The 21,575-nt window shown below is 30.9% G+C and overlaps 1 protein-coding gene across 3 annotated transcripts in view; it reads left to right on the top strand.

The window, feature by feature from the left end:
- Positions 1-1,883: 1,883 nt before the first annotated feature.
- The window catches only part of LOC141447096 (obscurin-like), a 676,918-nt gene continuing 657,226 nt past the window's right edge, over positions 1,884-21,575 (top strand). For all 3 annotated transcript variants that reach the window (XM_074114296.1, XM_074114295.1, XM_074114299.1), the window contains exon 1: positions 1,884-2,093. The gene's annotated coding sequence lies outside the window, so the exon portion shown is untranslated. The remainder of the gene's footprint in view (positions 2,094-21,575) is intronic.

The following is a 21,575-nucleotide window of genomic DNA, read 5'->3' on the forward strand; positions in this document are numbered from 1 at the left end:
CTACAATGGATAAAGCAACTGCGGATCTAGCCCTATCCAATTATCTTGGTCTAAGGATTTATCTTAAACGCATTTAAAAAATTTAAAATACTACATCAAATTACATTTTTTTTACAGAGACGATAAACCCTACTGGATAGGACTGAAAAATAACGAGGACATAAACCACATCCAACCAAATCCGTTACCTGGAATTTCTTCCTGGACAGTTGACTAACTTGCGAGCCCAAACTCTCGAAATACAGTCAACTCAGACGACGTCTTTGACCAAACTCCGCGGGGAACCCAATATAAAACAAAGAACACCTACATGGCCTATAATTAGGGTTGCCAACTGCCCTTTTTTGGAAAGGACAGTCCTTTTTTAACACCTCGTTGTCCTTGCCCTTTCTGAAATTAGGATAGGACGCCTTTTGTCCTTTTTTCAGATATTATTCACACAAATCTAATTTATTTTATTGTATTTTTGATTTAAGTTCTGATTTCCGAGACTTCTTCATTTGGCGTGTTGTTTTTCTGTTCTAACTGAACTGAATAGGTCAACAGGTTATTGATGTATAGATGAACAAAAAGCAAAAATCGTACTGGATTTGATGATTCTGATCAGTTATATTCTTATGGTAGGTGAATTCCTTTCATAATGCCGACGCTGTTTTGAGGCCTACTTTTTTGCAATTAATCACAGATTTCTGCATCAATTTTTAAAATAACCACCATTCATGGTATACCTTTCGAAAGGTGATTGTATGTAGATGTTTTTTAAACTTATATAATATTTTTGAGAAAAATGAAGTCAAAGTTTTGGGGAAAAATTAGTTTGCTACTTCTTATGTTCGGGCTACATGGTGAAATACTTAATATTATTATTTTGAAATATAAATTAGCTTATTTAAAAGGAAATATAACCTTCTTTCTAATGAGCTTATTGAAATTGCTGTAGCTTTAATAGTTTGAGAAATCTTCAAAAAAACATAAAATTAAAAATATCTATAAAATGGAGCCGAATCGTGCCATAGTTTATATGGAATTTTTTGTTGCAAATGATGCCCAGAATCGGCCACCCGAAGTAACTTAGTAGTCTTATGCTGAACATCTTGCATATTCTAGGGCCCCAAAATCCTGTCGACGGCCCTGTACGTACCTATTTTTTTTTTTTTAGGGTGTTCCTTTTTTGTAACTTTATAGAGTTGGGAACTCTACCTATAATGGACATACCAAGTGGAACTATAGGGACATGCGCTGAGCAGTCCAATATACAGAGAATATTGTCCTACCATATCAAAGTTCACAGACGAATTGTCAATTCTTCTGTTTACATAGCCAAAGAACCTTAAGTCCAAACCTATTATTTCGCAACTAATCCACTCTCGTTTACTTACCATCTACACTAAAATTCTTTAGACTCAACCACAAAGAGTCAACAAGTACAAGCATGCTACGAAGGACAAAATCAACGATTATATCGAGCACTGAGGACCTAACCAAATTTTCTAACACTTATTATTCTATCTTTTTACCTGAGCAAAATAATTATTTTTCTACAAATATTATATTAACTTAACCTAAGGGTAATTTAAATATTTAAATAATAAAATTGAAAACAAAGCAAAACCAAATAAACGAAGATAAATTTTGCTTCTAAATAAATAAAATAGAAAACTGCAATATGTATGTAGCAAAATAAAGAGTTTTTAGAAAAATATACCAGTTTATTATTGCAACTAAATAGAGAGTAAACTGTACACAGCAATAAACTCTTTTGCAAATTGCATTGAAAATATTAAATAAATAAAAACAAAAAGAGATCCAGTTAGAAATGCCAACAAATACCGTTAGAATGCGCACAAATCGTAACAGAAAGTTGGCTGACTAGAGGACGTTTTAGTATAGCTCTGGCTCTCACTTGAGTGTGGTTCGTGGACGTTACAGCAAAACATACGGGAATTTGGTGGAATTTTTCTAATTTTTCATTCGCTTCAATTTCCGCTAAGGATACAAAAATAATTATATATATATTCAATTTTTTTTTGTTCAAATATTTATTCTTTATTTTGATTTTTTGTGACAAGAAACTAACGCTGTTTCTTCTTTTAGTAAGTAAATTATTTGATTCAATTTATATTACTTCAAAATTTTGAATAGAAAAATAAAATTATGATTAGGGTTTCTTTAAAAAGGTAAACAAATAATAAGCCTATTTATTTTTGACATCCTAAATTTAAATCGTACTTTTATGAAATATTTATCTTTGAAAAATTAATTCTGATAATTCACAAATTAAAATTTTATTTTTGGATACTTTTTCAGTCAGCATTCTTTGTAAACGTTATTACCAATCATTTTATGAACATTTTATAAAATGATTACCACAAAATTGATGTTGATTTGTATATTATAATTATAATTATTTTATACCAGTAATATTTTATTTGATCTCAAAAGTGATTTACCTTAGAAGATTAAACTATAGTTTTGTGTGTGATTTCGGATTCTAATTTCTGTTCTAAGTTTGATGGTTTAGTATACTTTAATTACAGTTGTAAATTTAATAATTTTGAATACTGCAGCAGTATAAATAACAATAAATTTGTGAGAAAAATATTAGGTTGTTTTGAAGTTATCATGTTCATTTTATTTTTATAATTTTAGTTCAATTTCTCATGATCATTCAAATTTGTTTGTAGGTCCTATTCGCATGAGAAAATGTATTTTAATTACGATCGCTTGAAATAGAAGGGCTTTTAGATTTTGTTGTCAATAAATAAATGAAAACTTGATCGCATAATTTTCCGTTATATCTTAAAATTTTAACTTTCATTAAAATTAGAAGCATTAAATTTAAATAAAATGGAATCATCCAAAGCTAGGAAAATGGTTTGGAAAGCCATTTTTTTTCTCTTTCTCTCTTTCAAGATTTCCCCTTTTAAAAACGTCAAATTTTTTTTTAAATTATTGCTGAACTGCACTACTTCGGCCGAACATAGAATTGCGAAATTCACACTGGAGGTCTTAAAAATACTTAGTTTTGTTCGCGTTTCATAGCTTTTTTTTTTTTTTAATTACTTAATTTTGATATATGAAATTTTTAAACGTGTATTTAATGAGACCAGATTGTAAAAAAAAAAAAAGATTTTTGAACATATAGATCAGCATTTTTAAGTGAAACCATTATTGTGAAATATACGTCATAAATATAACTTCACATTTTTTAAGTTGAAATCCTGGTACAATTGTTTACAATAGGCAATAATTCTTTAGTTTAGACTCCAAATAAAACCTTGAATCCTTACAGGTCAATTTAAATTTGTGGAAGATTCATTAACTTGTTTAGAATTTCCTATTTAATTACATTTAAAAAAACTCTAAATTCAATTCTTTTTTTTGTTTTTAAATTCTAATTATTAAATGAAAGCTTTTATTGCAAAATTAATAAAAATGAAGAGTAGTTCTTAAATCAGCAAAAGAAATTTATAGTAAACATTATTAGTTTTAGATATATTTTTTTAACTTTAAAATATTTTTGACTGAAACAAAAATATCTCAGCCATTTAATGGTCATTAAACAATTTACTGTCAACTTTCAAAAATAATAATAATAATAATTTATAGCTTGAGTTGAAAGACTTCTTAGGGGTTTTGTATGTTCGTTGAACTTAAAAAATATTATTTACGGACAATTGAACTAAGTTCCGATTTGGCCGTTATCGACAGCAGTCTGTAGAAGTATTTACCTTTTAACTTCTTCCACTTCAATAGTTTTTATACCTTTTTATTAGTACAGTTTCAATTAATATATTAGGTGTCCCATTTAAACGGGTCACTTTTAAAATAACTCTTAAACGAAGGGAGTTTGTCCCCCCAGGTCAGACCGTCAATCAAACCTTGTATTTGGAAGTTTTGAAAAGATTGCGCAATAGTGTTCGCCAAAAAAGACCCGATTTGTGGCAAACAGGAGACTGGTTCTTCCACCACGACAATGCACCTGCACACACAGCCATCTCTGTTACACAGTTTTTGGCTAAAAATGGCATGGTTCCGCTGCCCCACGCACCTTACTCGCCTGACCTGGCTCCGTGCGACTTTTTCTTATTTCCACGCATGAAAAAGGGCATGAAAGGTCACCGATTTGACAACATTGAAGAGGTCAAGAAAAAAACGAAGAAGGAGCTGTCAGCCATTTCTAAAGATGACTACAAAAAATGTTTCGAACAGTGGAAGCACCGGTGGGACAAATGTATTAGTTGTAATGGAGAGTATTTTGAAGGGGATAAGGTTGTTCTGTAAAAAATTTGTAAATAAATAGCTTTTAAAAAATAATTCCGGTTTTTTTTTGGGTACCCCCTCGTAAAGTTTGTTGAAGTATTTTCTCTCTAGTTTGTGGGGGTGTTTTTCCGATTTCATTGCCGCCTTACCCCTTAAATCGGTAGTAGAAAATAGCGATTACCTTTTGACTCCGCACTTTTTAAAACTATAATTAAATCTATTTAAAAAAATGAAGAAAAATGCTGTTATAATTTCATTTCAATGTTTCAATCCGATGCCGAGATATTCAATCATAAAGAATTGATTTTAGTCGTTTTTTTTTCAATGTCTCTATTTCAAAAACTAAAATTAAAAGCGGATTTTCTTAATTTCTAATGAATCGAATACTGATAAAACTCATGCCGATAAAGCAATAAGGGACTTAAAAAACCAGTATACAGTTTATCTAAACACATTTAAATCAGTTGACAATTATTTCATTAATAATATTAATCCTAATAGTATTTCTAAATATCTTCAATTAGACTATCGTTCGTTTGGTGAATAAACCATTCTGTCCACAATGAAAAACAGAATAATTGAAAACAAGGCTAAAAAAGCACTAAGCAAAACGTACGTAAGGTAAATCAGCGTCCCATTTGTAAAGCACGCCGAATAACCACAAACATTTATTTCGCTTTCTTTTTTAACGATTTAGTATTTTTACAGGGAATACACGTTTTGTTTTGTAATCATGTTTTTGTAATGTTTGTCCTTGTTGAGCATAACACAAAATGGTAGAAGTGCTAATTCACTGAATCATATTCAGACATTTATTTATTGTACTTGAAATTCTGAATTTTGTGAATAAATGTACTTAATTTCATAATTGAGGTACATAAATTAAGAAAACATTACTTAAAATAAAAGAAATATAAGAAACTTCTGTAGATACTTAATTAAATTAAATTAAATTACATTATTAGTGAAAAATTAAAGTGGGAAACCAGGAGCGAGTGTTGGTCTAGTGGTCAAGAGCGTGGCTTCGTATGTGGATGATCGCCAGATCGAATCCCGCGTATGGCTTCTTTTTATTTATTAGAAAAAATTGTTTATCGTAAAGTATAAGCTTCCGCACTTTGTCCACGACACCTAATTGGTGGTTAAGCGGTAAGCCCCACCTGAAAAAAAAAATAGGCGATTACTTTAAAGTGGGAAACCAAAAAGGGTTTTTGTAATTTGTAGCTTTTTTAATAAAATCTAGCTAACTCAAGTAATTACTTCCATTAACATTACATACTATTCCTGTATCTTATAAAATATTTTTACCAAAATAAAAACAGTCTTAAATCGATTAAAAAATAGCTCATCTGCCAAGAAGAAGGTGGAAGTAGAATCTCCACTGAATTGCACAGTGGGCGTTTCTGAGATGCAGAGATCTAGCAGTTCGTCTCGTATTTTAATTATTTACCCTATCTCATGGCATTCCAAATTACTACTCAAGCGATTGAATACAGAACTTGCTGTGGGTAAACACTGAGACTTGCTTTCTGAACTCATTATTGTAATGAGTTGGGTAGGTGTTGCTTCGGTCTTGCTAATGCAGATTTCCGGGGAGTTCCAAATGTTTCAGGCTTTTTAAGGCCTATTTTATGTGCCCAAGGGTGTCAGTCTTGGAACCACAATTTTGTTGATCTTTTTTTTTTGTTACGATCTTCAAAGTCACTAGTTTTGTAAGATAGAAATCTTAATTCCAATCACATCCTGAATCATCACACACTAAAAAATAAAAATGAACCTTATTTTTATCAGAAATTATTACTCTCACTATAGTAAATTTACCTTAGAAGAAATTAAAAAAAAAAACTAACAAAAATTAAAGATATTCTATCAAACAACAAAGTTATAGTTATATTCAATTTATTCATTAAACTTACCATAGAAGAAATCAAACAAACACAACTAACAAAAATTAAAGATATTCACTCAAACAACAAATCTATAGTTATATTTAATTTATTCATTAAACTCACCATAAAAGAAATCGAAACAAACAAAACTAACAAAAATTAAAGATATTCTATCAAACAACAAAGTTATAGTTATATTTAATTTATTCATTAAACTTACCATAGAAAAAAAAATCAAACAAACGCAACTAACAAAAATTAAAGATATATGGCAAGCATCAATACCTGTGAATTAACTGTTAATTTTTGTGTGGTCCGTGTTATTTTTTGCGTTTCAAGCAACTTTTAAATAAGTATTCAATTTGAAAACACTAATTTGATACTTTGGATGTGATCGCAATATTTTTGAATAAAATAAAGAATAAATAAAATAAAAATACTTGTCAACAAAAATAAATAAATGGTCATGGAAAGTAATTTTCAGCTAGACATGCTATGAAACAAATAATTTGTTTCTATGTTATTGTTGAGTGGGCTTTAATAATGTGACGCCATACAGTAAGGAACATCATTTTCTTTTTCGCTGAAATATGTTATATATTATACATATATATATGAAATGTTTTCAGGCAGAAAAAAGAGGGGGAAATTAATAAATGTCTCAGATTGTATTGTTTCAGCCATATTGCTTTAACTTTGCTTCACTCATCACGACTAGACGCCATCAGTTAACTCATTTATATAAACTTTAACCTTACTTTTTATATTATTCTTATTAATTTCTTTATATAAATAAATTTGTTTAGGTGTGATTAAAAGTTAATACGCAAAATAAAAAGGGAAATAAAAGTTACTTTTCATTTATTAACTTTGCTACACTGTCCCTCAGTTTTAGAGTTAGCTTTATACTCACGCAACCCCAGTAAAGTTAAATTCATCGACCTCACAAAGAAAACCGATTTAAATTATATTAAAAGGTAAATAGACTTGACAGAAAGTTCGCTCAGAACTTTATATTACCTCATTAAGTTTATCGCATCAGTTTTTACTTTACTATTTCATTATTTATGTACAAATTTAAATTTAGTTTTAGGTTTTAGGTGGTAAGAACAGATAAAAATTAACTAGAAAATCGTAGATATTCCTAAAGTGTTATTTCGTACAGATACGACCAGATCTTGTAATACAAGTTTGACCAGAATAGAGCAATCGAAGAAGGATGAAATTGAGTCAATTTTTATTTTATTTATTGTGATCTTCTCAAAAACATTTTTAGAACTTTGTATTTAATAATGATGGAAGGTAATAAATAGGTACTGTTATCTTACACGCATATCGATTGCGCTTAAGCAAGGGTGTTTTGTGCTATTCCTCCGCTTTTTAAATAAATATCTAGAGAGAGTCTTCATGAAATTGTAGCTTAAAGAAATAAGTATCGCTTTTGACAGCAGCTTGTACACTTTAGCATACGATCAGAGGTTGCCCAAATCCTGGGAATTTGGCAGAAATATTATTTAATGGGATGGCTGCATGTAGCCATGCCTAATATAATTTTTACTTCAAAAATAGTGTAAATACTTTTTTTAAATACAGTATTATTATTATTTAAATGATTTAAGGCGCGTCAACATCTAAGGTTATTGGCGCCCGGAGCTTTATTCAGTGCACTGCCGGCCTCCGGACAGTGTTCTCTCGTTACAGACAACACTGTCCATCACCGGACAGTGAGCTGTAAGAAGCTCCTAGGAAGAGAAAATCTAAGAGGTCAGCAGCTGGATTCGAATCCGGGACCTCCGCGTGGGAGTCCAGTACGCTAACCGCTAATCCCTTCCCTTACTATTATTATTATTTATTATTATTATTATTATTATTACTATTATGTAATGGGTTCACGCCTATTGCAGAGTAAAAGTAAATGAATGAGGCGATGAGTTGTCTAAATAGGTTTAATTTCTTTCAACCACTTGTACTAGATCATTCAGTGGTCTGAAGTCATCATTAAAGACTCTTTAAATAAGATGTGGTTAGGACGGAGAAATGAAGAGTCTTCAGGAAAGAAATGGGAAGTCTAAAAGAAAAAAAAAAGTAGAGGATTGCAACTATCCTTCTAAGTAAAGTAAAGTAATCGCCAATTTTTTTCAGGCGGTGCTTAACGATCAACTATCAATTAGGTGTCGGTGGACGGGAACGGAAGCTCTTACTTTACCATAAACAATTTTTTCTAACAAATAAAAAGTAGCCATACGCGGGATTCGAACCAGTGATCTTCTGCACACTAAGCCATGCTCTTGTCCACTAGACCAACACCTGACCCTTCAGCTACCCTTTTAAGAAACATATAAATTTCTGACTTTCCCATGATTACCGACAAAAAAAAAAAATGAGCATTCAACATGCTGCCCATTTCTGCAAGACATTAGCCACATCATCAACTACAAAAACCATAATCATTCCACCAGTCTTTATTTAGGCCGTACGCTACAAAATGGCCGAACAGGCCTATGTGAAAAAAACCGCTTTGGGATGCGGTATACACAGTAAGTATTGTATAAAAATACGTATATTACTTTAGCAGTTAACAATAAATTTTACAGTTAATAACACTATGTGACTGGTTGACACAAACCACTATAATCATTGTCTTCTTAAAATGAATGAGCACATTAAAAAGCTATTACTGTCAACATCATCATCCATTACACCTTTAAGGAATGGATGATGCACCCCATTCCTAAAACTGTTGCGAGCTCTTAGTTTAGCGAGCCAGACTTTGGGCATTTTTTTGGTTGGTATTCTTTACTTTTTTTTTTTTATGAGGGATCAAAAACTGGCGAAATCAAAATGCTTTTTCACTTCCTCACTTTGTTTAAACTTACCTGCGGTTATTATTAATATTGTGGAAGCCGAAAAACTAAGGAATTTCCTGTATTTCTGTTTCCAAGCTATAAACTTACTTGCAAACTAAAAGTTTTTCATTCAAATAAAGTTACAAAGTTATTACTTTTCAAATTTATTACACTAGCACGATGGTATCAAGAAAGTTCTTACATATTGCTTTCAAATTTGCCCTTACAAATATTTTGCACGTATAAATTTGTAGTATCAAATTTAGAATAAAAAGCAATAATAGATTTCCAACAAGAATAACAAGAAAATATTATCTTTTTAAATATAAAATTGTCGAATATATTGAAATTTTTTTGAGGGTCTTAATTTATGAAGCAATTTACAATCTGCATATAAATATATAAAATAAGTAAATAAGACTGGTGAAGACGTAAATGGTGCGTGAAGAGCAGGAGGAAGGAAACGACCCAGTCGTAGCACTCTCTAAAGCAGGGCTATTTAACCTGGGTGCCGCGGAACCCTACGACTCCCTGGAACGTTGACAGGGGTTCCGCAAGTGATCACTATTTGCTCAGCCAAACTGCACGTAAAATGGATATCATCTATACAAGGAATTTTTCATGTAGGAACGAGGTAGTGGACTGTCTTATTAAAATATTAGATTAATATAATATTTAAGTAAAAATTACAATATTAATATAAATTGGATATAAAAAGGCAGTTGATTGTAAAAAATAAATATAAATAAATATTTTATTTTACGGATAAAATAAAAGCTTGGAATTCGGTAAAAGTCACGTGCTTCAAATACATCAATCAAGGCGCATTAATTATTATGAAATTTAAAAGTTAATTATTCATAAAATGTATTCTAGAAAATAATTAAAATAAAATCTGACTCGCTACCTCACTATAAAATTGTCTTATTAAGATGTTTGTATTAAGATTAAATAAAGATACAAGAATAATTTAGAGGAATTTGAGTAGAAAAAAAAAGCTTTGATGAACTATTTTATCTGCTACTTAAACATGAGGTTCCTTCAAGAAGGACCATGAGCTCGAACTGCTCTATAGGATATTTTGATGATAAAGATGATCTACAGACTTCAAGGAAGTCTCGAGGCAGCTCGGCATGTTGGATTGTTAGGTAGAGATGAGAGGCTGTACATAGTAAGTAGGGAGAGCAGTATTACAAGTATTTGCCTCGAAACTTGGGATATTTAGTCTTGGCGAGTTGGTGTACGAATGGGATGTTGAGGTCGTTGTGAAGGGTGAGGTTAGTCACCGTAGAAAGGAGCGTCAGCTATCTGTCGGAGTAGTTTTGACTGAAATGATTGTACATTCAGTAAGTTTGTGGGTTTGGCTGAACCCCACTGCTCTAGTCCGTAAGTCCACATAGGTCTGAGGATAGTGTTGTATATTAAGCGTTTGAGTTCTATGGACAATTTGGAGTGTCATCCAAGTAGTCTGTAAAGAAGTTTCACACGTTTCGATAAAATAAAATTCTTATAGAAATACTGTTCCCAAATAAATGAAAATTATAGTTCTTTTAAGCTCTCTTAATCAACAACCTAATTTTAAAAGTTGAAGTTTTGTAGAACTATCACAGATACATAAAAAATGAGCGCACTTGCTTCACCGCAATTACAGTCATTTCACGCAATTACTTATTGAGTTTTTTGTTTTGTTTTGGTTTCAGTTGTTTGCGTTATTTTTTTACCCCCTCTCATTCTTTCAATTTTGGTTTTTGACGTTCAGTTTACATATCTACATGAACAAGGGCGTAAAGCCCCTTAAATAAAATTTCTAAGCTAACTAGTCTACTAACGTCTGTAAATTATCCGTTAGTTGTTATTTTGGAAAATTAAAAATTGCAAATCTGTTTTCTTCTAATTACTGTTAATTATTTAGTTAATTACTGTTAATTATTTAGTTAATTACTGTTAATTATTTAGTTAATTACTGTTAATTATTTAGTTAATTACTGTTAATTATTTAGTTAATTACTGTTAATTATTTAGTTAATTACTGTTAATTATTTAGTTAATTACTGTTAATTATTTAGTTAATTACTGTTAATTATTTAGTTAATTACTGTTAATTATTTAGTTAATTACTGTTAATTATTTAGTTAATTACTGTTAATTATTTAGTTAATTACTGTTAATTATTTAGTTAATTACTGTTAATTATTTAGTTAATTACTGTTAATTATTTAGTTAATTACTGTTAATTATTTAGTTAATTACTGTTAATTATTTAGTTAATTACTGTTAATTATTTAGTTAATTACTGTTAATTATTTAGTTAATTACTGTTAATTATTTAGTTAATTACTGTTAATTATTTAGTTAATTACTGTTAATTATTTAGTTAATTACTGTTAATTATTTAGTTAATTACTGTTAATTATTTAGTTAATTACTGTTAATTATTTAGTTAATTACTGAGTTAATTACTGTTAATTATTTAGTTAATTACTGTTAATTATTCAGTTAATTACTGTTAATTATTTAGTTAATTACTGTTAATTATTTAGTTAATTACTGTTAATTATTTAGTTAATTACTGTTAATTATTTAGTTAATTACTGTTAATTATTTAGTTAATTACTGTTAATTATTTAGTTAATTACTGTTAATTATTTAGTTAATTACTGTTAATTATTTAGTTAATTACTGTTAATTATTTAGTTAATTACTGTTAATTATTTAGTTAATTACTGTTAATTATTTAGTTAATTACTGTTAATTATTTAGTTAATTACTGTTAATTATTTAGTTAATTACTGTTAATTATTTAGTTAATTACTGTTAATTATTTAGTTAATTACTGTTAATTATTTAGTTAATTACTGTTAATTATTTAGTTAATTACTGTTAATTATTTAGTTAATTACTGTTAATTATTTAGTTAATTACTGTTAATTATTTAGTTAATTACTGTTAATTATTTAGTTAATTACTGTTAATTATTTAGTTAATTACTGTTAATTATTTAGTTAATTACTGTTAATTATTTAGTTAATTACTGTTAATTATTTAGTTAATTACTGTTAATTATTTAGTTAATTACTGTTAATTATTTAGTTAATTACTGTTAATTATTTAGTTAATTACTGTTAATTATTTAGTTAATTACTGTTAATTATTTAGTTAATTACTGTTAATTATTTAGTTAATTACTGTTAATTATTTAGTTAATTACTGTTAGTTATTTATTTACACATATTTTTTATTTTATTAATCATATTTTTTTAGTTTTTCATTTATTGTTTTGTTTTTACTTTAATTTAAAATGTTTTTGTTTGGTTTTCAGGTCGTACGGCTGTCAATAAATTGAAGGCTTTTATCTATTTATTTATTTTTTGTTTAAAACAATTAAATAAATATTTCAATAAAATTATTTATTTATTTATTTACCATTTCTTTATTTTATTAGTTACAATGATTAGATATTATAGATTATGTTTTAAGATTATGTATGATTGCTAAATCCATTTATTTGTTGTCATAATGAGTAATATTTACGCTGACATTTTTTATAAATAAAAACTTAAAATGTTGACTTTCGTCAAAATAAAATAAAATAAATAAATGGGATAAATTATAAATATTTTATTTTCTGCAATTGCTGAAGTTTGAAGATTTTATCCGTTTCTTCGTGCACAATACTTCTGTAAGGTTTTCTTAAGTGTTTATTTAGCAAGAATTTAAATTTTATTTATTTCTTTATTTAAATATTGAAGTTGAATTTATAATATTAATAAAGTTGGAAAGATTGAAGGGAAAACAGTTAATATTTTGTTTCTGGAAATCTGTTAATTTCCAAACTGTTATAATGGCACGATTGACCTAACAAATTGGCACACCCTTTATCTATAATTTACCAGCCGCTCAGTTCTTGATACCAACTTCCAAATGATGATTTATCCATGGTAAAGTTTAGTGGAGACTGCGCGGGAAGGGTGTATATTCCCTTGCTGTTATCTGTCACACAGGAAAACGTTATAAGATATTTGTTTATTCGATCAAAAATTGAACAACTATAAGTTAGTTCAAAACTTTGAAATAATCAATAAATAAAAAATGTTTAATAAAAAGTGAAGTAATAATTTTACAACTTGAACTTTTTATTTTTATTTGTTAAGGTGTGAATAATAATGTGTTGACTGTAATAACTAAGGAACGGATTTTTATGTATTTAAAAATGCCAAATATTTAATTAAAATATGCATTTATTTTCGTCAATTATGTGGAAAATATGTGATTTTCTTAAAATATTTTCTGGAATATTTAAGTAAAATGGACTTTTTTTTTTATGAAAATGGAATTTTTTTTGGGGGGGGCAAGTTATAATTATTTATACAAGAAAAGGACATTTTTACAATTTATAATAATTTATTAGGAACAAAATAATTTGTTTTTACAAGTTATAATGATTTATACAACAAAGAACATTTTTACTATTTATAAAAAGATGTGTTAAATTTTCAATTTTGAAAACTTCACTCTTCGAAATTGTTTGCAACCACATGAAATTTCAAATGTTGGAACGTAAAGTGACGACGATCTGGGCGTAAGATGGACTTGTAACAACTAAAATCCTTTAAAATGGGGATTTTTAAGTTTGTGGAAAGGGATACATATCTGCTCTAACCAAAGCCCGACACAGATCTGTACTCAGAGTAGACTTACTTGATGATGGAGATGTAAGGAAGGCTTGATAGGACGTCCTCTCTTTCTTTCTGTTTTTATTCTCTATGTGCGATCCGGTGGCAATATGTTGGGTGACTTGGGAACGTTGAGAGCAAGAAACGCGCTTGTCACAAGCTGTGCAGTACAAAATGTCTCCATCACTTCGAAAAAGATCAGCTGGAAACTCGCGAAGATATTTAGCAACCAGTTGTTTGTTTGAGGCCGATGTTTTCGTGGCATTTCACCCAAAAAAGAATACACTAAGTGACCGAACGAAATGAATTGGACACTTCAACGAACGAGCTGAAAGAACAGACGTCAGACAACTTCAAAGAACTAACAAGTGCCCGTCACTGTTTAGCAGCATTCTGTGTAAATTACAATAACCATTGTACCCACTGTGATTCACAGCCCTACAGTCTGTGGTTTACAGTTCCTGTCAACCACCTCCCAATTATGAAAATATGCCCAAAATGAAAAATATGTACATATTTTGATTAAATATGTAGAAATATTTATTTATTTTAATCAAATATGTATAAATATGCGATAACATCCAAATATGTGGAAATATGTGAAATAAAAATAGACTCAAACGGCTTAAAAAGTGTCAGTATGAATACTTCTAGTTGAAAAACGTCTGTAAATTGCCTAGAAAAAAATATGTAAATACATACGAATCCGTTCCCTAGTAATAACTCTCCGACAATGCACTGAAAAAGGTTTCGGGCACCATTGGCTCTCAAGTATTGGCTCGTTTTAAATTTAATAACAATATCGATATGTGTTAGCCCAATGGTTAACATACTGGATTCCCACGCGCAAAACTCGGGTTCGAATCCAGCTGAGGGCCTTTTAGACTTTCTCTTCTTATAGAAACTGTCTATATATTCCAGCGGATGTACAGAATTTATTTAAACTAGCCCAATTCTTACCGTTCAGGTATTCTAAAAATTCCGCCCTATCCAACACTCTCTTGCCAAAACACGCCATTCTAAATCCGACCATTATGGGACATACAGCCACATAATGGTAGACATCTTCAGTTTCTGCTCTATTGCACATAGAACACAGGTGTGGTTCATTTGTCCGCCCTATTCTAAAATTCAAATTCATCAGTTGTCCTCTAGCTCTAAACACATTTTTCCTTAACTTAAATGAATGCTCATCTGAGATATAATGGTTAGCCCCTAAATCAAATCGCAATTCATTATATATACTATGATAAATAGATCGACCAGCTTTGGTAAACAAATCATGTTTGAATTTGGAATCAATTTCATTTAACAATCTCTCCGGTGGAGAGAAATTAATGCGCAGGCCGTAAAGAAAATAAATGATTATCCAGGCGCAAATGACGTTTGATGTTGACGCGCCTTAACCAGTTAAGCGCGGAATTTAATTTTTAACCCCCCCTCCCCCACAAGTGTGCGGAATTAAAATCAGACAATGACGTGTATACACGTCGAATGCAGGGCAAAAACAATCAAAAGTTTACAATAGTCTTATTATAGTCACTGCAAGCGACTTTTTCTGCAATCTCTGGGGGGCTTACAGATTACAGAGCATTCTGTGCTCATTCAAAATCTTGCACTGCTTCACGTATGCATTGCTCTAGTTAACTAGGGACGCAAGAGCTTTTACATGGAAGAAAAGAGCTTTGAATTCTGTGCAAAATGAAATCATGCTCGTACTGAGGTTTGAACCTCTATCTAAGGTAAAGCCGGCATTGCACAAGGGTTGGTAGCTTCTATTTGTGTGCATAATTCCCCAATCTCTAATGCGGAGACCAAACATGTACCAACCACTTATCATTTGGCTGACTCCCACCAACAGTCTCCGTATAAAATACTTGGCAGTTCTATTGGTAAGATAAAGGAGACCTCCCACCAAATAATATTCTTATTGTATTTTATTAAAATTTCGAGTTTTTATCGTTAATGGCCATTTTATATTTTTCACAACGAGTATACACGTCGAACGCACCGAAATAGAGATTTGGTTTAACACGCTTAACTGGTTAATTAGTATTTTGTTTAAAAAAGAAGAGAAAAGTTTCTCATCCAAGAGAAAGCCTACGTACTAAGTACAGTATTGCGCTTTAAATAATTTTAGTTCAATAGCAAAAATTAATTAATTAAGAAAAATCAGTGTCTTCAAGTGCAGGATCCGCAGAATTCCTGATGATAGAGATGCAATCCATTCGATGTCCATTCTCCCAAAGTTAACGTCTGATTAGGGGGGCTCTAACAGTCTAAAAATGGGATCTGCTGACAGAACACTGTAGTCTCAGGAGACACAAGAGCCTACTGTGGTCTACTACGCTAGCAATGGTCGTTGTAGATATTGCTTGACTGAGATATAAACCGCTTCACGACCTTTCTCTTCCACACACGGTTGAGCTATGCGGAACTGACCTACCGGCGGTTTTGTGGCTAGCATATGAGAATTGGACTTGCTCATGCGCTCTGAGCCATGGATTAGTCCTGGCTAATCGCGGAATATTTTGCAATAAGATTCATAAGGGTACGAGGGGAACTATTTATATTTTGAGCCTAATAATAAAAAAAATCAGTAATTTGTCATTGAAAATGACTTTATTGTTTTTCAAAATATTCTCCTTTATGATCTATACACTTCTGCATGCGTTCGAACCACTTGTCAAAGCATTTTTTTTCCATTCCGCTTAAGACACCTCCAAAGCATGGTTTTTGAATGCATCAACGGCTTCTTCTGCCGACGAAAATCGTCGACCACGTAATTTATTCCTGACGTTCGGAAACAAAAAGAAGTCATTTGGTGCCAAATCAGGACTGTACAGCGGATGACCCCATTAATTCGATTTTTTGAGCGCTCAAATAGTCGGTTGTTAGACGAGATGTGTTGTCTTGATGTTGTCAGCTGGCATTGTCTTGATGAAGAATGATCCGACGGCGCTTGTTTCTTTTCCTTATTTCGTCGAAGACTTCCGACAAACAAATGGTTGTGTACCATTCAGAATTGACCGTTCTACGTTCCTCTAAAGGCGCCACATGACCAGTTTTTCCGGAAAAAAAACGGTGAGCGAACGACGACCACGATTGAATTCGTTATACCAGCGTTTCACAGTGTGGAAAGGATGGGGGCTTTATCGCCAAAAGTGGAAGTAAATTGATCGATGCACTCCTGTCTTGATAATTCACGTCGAAAGTCCGTAATAAATCATTGCACGAAAATTTTCACGAGTTAATTCCCATTTTTTCGCTGAGACACAATTTTCAATTAACTGTAAACAACACAAATCGCGCTCAAATATCAAAACGTTCTGAAGAAGGTTATGGGTCAAAAATGTCAAACTTTCAAGTGGAAACGTCAGATAGCACCTGACAACACTCAGTGTTGCCAAGGCTCAAAATATAAGTAGTGCCCCTCCGTATATGTAGGCTGTTTAACTCAGTCCCTATTTTAAATTTTCTATTCTATTCCTGGACATATTCCAGCCATATTGACCTAGGCAACTTTATAAATATGTGGTTAAGGTAGGTTGATATGATAGCCTATTTACCCGCATCGAGTTTTGGGTAGTTACCTATGTTATACAGAATGGTGGGTTGAGTAAAGAAGTAACGACAAGGGAGAAGTGGAGAGTAAATCGTCAGTTTGGATGTTTTGGATAGGGGTAAGTGTTGTTTAAAGTGTTCTCTTATACTAAACGTGACCTGGTTTGTTTTGCATTATGTGTACATGGATACAGTTCGTTCTTGCTATTAGCATACAAGGACACGACAACGTGTTCTTCTATCCAAATTTACAAAGCACTCTTATTTATGTCTCCGGCCATTTCTGTTTTATTTTTCTGCAAAAAAAATTGTCCCATTGACTTTTTTTATTTCGTCCAAATTCATAATAATTTCAACTCGGTAATCTACTTCAAAGCTACAGTACAACCTCGGTTAACCGGGATTCGGATTATCCGGGATCATGTTGAATCATCATAAGAACACTTCTTGATCGGCGCCGAAACAAAAGTTAATTTTCGGTGGCGACACGAAATTTTTTTGTCTTCCGATGTAATATACAGGGTGATCCATTTAAAACGCACCAATCGTTAATAACTTTTTAGGAAAGCGGAATTTCGAAAAAACCCACGAAGTAAACTATATGTTTTTTTTGGTCTAGTTTTCAAATTTTTCACCCCCGATGCTGTGTCTTTATTTTTGGCGGAGTTACGGCTAAAAACCCAATTGGGGTTACATAAGGACTACTGGTTTTGACAATGACTGTGAAAACTACATAAAAAATTGTGAAAAATTACGTTAACCCCGTTTTGATACCCCTAATATTTGTCGAGATATTCAAGATCAAACTTACTATTTTATCAACTCGTGAACGGTTTTCACTATTAATTTTCCACCAGAAATACACGTTTTGGGAGGTCCTCTGACTTCAAAAAATATTATTTGTGGTGCAAAGAACTAAAATAATAATAATTAAAGATTTTAAAAATGTTGTACAATGTAATGGTTATGGGTGAGTCAGAAAAAATATCTTTTATCATCAAATAAAAGCAACCATCACATCATTTTAATGCAATCCGTACGCAAGACTTCTTGACCTATGATTACGGTAAGAATATCTTGCCAGGGATGGGCGGATGTTTGTCTAGTGGTCAAGAGCGTGGCTTTGTAAGTGGGAGATCCCCAGTTCGAATCCCGCGTATGCAGTCATTCTTATTACTTATTATTATTACTTAAAAGATCATAATACTTTTTTAAATAAAATGTTGTCATAGGCGGGATTCGAACTGAGGATTTCCCACTTACAAAGCCACGCTCTTGACCACCAAACCAACACCCTGGCAAGAGATACTTACCGTAATGTTAGGTCAAGAAGTATTGCATAAGGCGTACGTTAAAATGATGTGATGGTTGCTTTTATTTGATGATAAAACAAATTTATTCTGACTCACCCACAACCATTACATTGCACTACATTTTTTAAATCTACAATTATTATTATTTTTGTTCTTTGAGTCTCAAATAATATTTTTTGCAGTCGGAGGACCTCCCAAAACGTGTATTTCTGGTGGAGAATTAATATCGAAAACCGTTCACGAATAGATAAAATTTCAACTTTGATCTTAAATATCTCGACAAATATTAGAGATATCGAAACGGGGTTAACGTCATTTTTCACAGTTTTTTATGCAGTTTTCATAATCATTGTCAAAACCAGTGGTCCTTATGAAACCCTAATTGGGGTTTTGGCCGTAACTCCGCCAAAAATAAAGATACAGCATCGGGGGTGGAAAATTTGAAAACTAAACCAAAAAAAACATAGTTTACTTTGTGGATTTTTTTTTAAATTCCGCTTTCCTAATACGTTATTAGCGATTGGTGCGTTTTAAATGGATCACCCTGTATAATTGTAGGCGTGGCAGCAACTCTTTTATAACTGATTTTCTTCTGAAGGGCTCAATCGATGGAAGGAAAAATCATCCACATTGGGATGCTGTGAAATAACTAACTTGTAAATGATTTAACCCTTTGAAACTCAGAAAACCCTTAGTAAAAGATCACCATGTTTAAATGAAAACAAAGACCCAGATAAAGATGGGGATAACAGGAGATTTACAGTATAATCCAGCGAGGTTCCTGTGCGACTAGACAGATAGAAATAGGGTCATACCTCAGAATCTCTAAGCCTTTCTGTTTCAACTCCTCTACGAATATTCTACTTAGTTTAACGTCAGCATAGTTTGATATTCTTGTTAAGTTAAGTAAATAATATTTAATTATGTGTACAAAATAAATAGTTTTAATTAAGTAATACTGTTATGCCAGTTACTTAATTTGCTAGCTGTTATGAGATAATTGTTTATCCCTTCCATTCTATTTTCTTTAGGCAGATTAACTACAACGTTTATTAATAATCTACGGATAATCACCAACGCCCTTATTTTACAGGCCACTGTTTCATATACATGTTCAGCATAAGACTACCGTAACGTCGAGAGGCGATTCTGGGCATCATTTGCAACAAAAAAATTCCATGGCTCTTATATATACGCTATTTTGAGGTCTACTTTTTTGCAATTAATCACAGATTTCTGCATCAATTTCTAAAATAACCCCTATGCATTGTATACCATTCAAAAGGTGATTGTATGTAGATGTTTTTCCTGAATAGTGCACGGTTTTTTCATATAAAATGTTTTTGAGAAAAATGAAGTCAAAGTTTTTAGGAAAAAATTAGAAACTTGCTATTTCTTATGTTTGGGCCAAAATTTGAAATACTTGATACTATTATTTTGAAATATAAATTTGCTTATTTAAAAGGAAATTTAACCTTCTTTCTAATGAGTTTATTGAAATTGCTGCAGCAATAATAGTTTGAGAAATATAGACAACTGTTTGCTAAAAAGTAGTAGTACCTTGAAAAAACATAAAATTAAAAATATCTACAAAACGGAGCCGAATCGAGCCATAGTTTATATGGAATTTTTTGTTGCAAATGATGCCTAGAATCGTCTCCCGAAGTTACGGTAGTCTTATGCTGAACACCCTGTATATGATCTCCTTAACAAAAACTTACAGTTTTAAAAGTTAAGTATAAGGGTTGATTAAACGCCAAAAGGTACACAAATCAGCTAGTACCCAACATTTCATTCATGCTTAGTTCATATAATTTAAGTAATTTTGCTGCATTAACTTTTCCTTCACATTTTTTAGAATTTATTAGATATCACAGACCCTTATGCTGGCCATATTTATCTACAAAATATTTGTTCAAGTAGCACTAGATTGACTTTAATATCTATTAATCTACAATAATCAAAATATTAATTACAGGTTAAAAAGAAAACATTATAAAAAAATTATGAGGCTAAAAAATTCAAAAACTTTTTTAAAAAAATGCTTACATCAACATACATCAATGATTTTGTTTATTTTATTTATTTATTTTATTTATTTTTTTAAATCGTCTGTTTAAGTTCATTCTTCGATTAAAGTAATTGTTATTTTATGTAGTAGCCAAACGTTTATAATAATAGGTAATAATTATCTGGCTTTATCGCAAATAATATAGTTTTCTTCAATTACATTCTCAATCTAGGTGTTCTTCCCACAATGTTGTATACATGTAATATAAAATAAATGAGATATGCATACGTTTAGGACATCTAATTATTCCAGTATTTTACTATAAGTAAAATTAGGGGGTCTAAATTAAATTACAATTGAGAAATGAATCATTATTGTTGAATAATCTACTTGTTATTAACTGTGTGTTATTTGTGCTCACGAATATTTCGGTAAAACGAATTCAACACTGAAATATTCTTTTAAATCCGTGATTTAAATTTAAACAGTAGCCGACTCTAACTTTGTCTTTTTCTACTTTTGCATATATATGTGACATCTCAGAATAAAAAGCAAATTAAAGCTAAATCCGAAGAATAATTCGGAATAGAGTTAAAATAAAGTACCTATTTAAAAACGGATATAATATACATTTTATCATAATTATAACCAAATAATATTATGAATGAACTGGCCAGCATAAGGGTCTGTGATATCTAATAAATTCTAAAAAATGTGAAGGAAAAGTTAATGCAGCAAAATTACTTAAATTATATGAACTAAGCATGAATGAAATGTTGGGTACTAGCTGATTTGTGTACCTTTTGGCGTTTAATCAACCCTTATACTTAACTTTTAAAACTGTAAGTTTTTGTTAAGGAGATTTTTGTACCTTTTGGATAGATGTTCATTTTTTTGCAAAGTTACATATCTGCTTATAGATTTGTTTAAAATTTGGAATAAGCAATTCTATCATTATAACCTGAAAAGGTTACAAATGGAGAATTCCTGGTGGCTACTAACTTAGACTTGCGTAA

This window comes from Rhodnius prolixus, unplaced genomic scaffold (genome assembly GCF_049639745.1).
Source record: "Rhodnius prolixus isolate KJV_2025 unplaced genomic scaffold, Rpr scaffold_7, whole genome shotgun sequence".
Lineage (NCBI taxonomy): Eukaryota > Metazoa > Arthropoda > Insecta > Hemiptera > Reduviidae > Rhodnius > Rhodnius prolixus.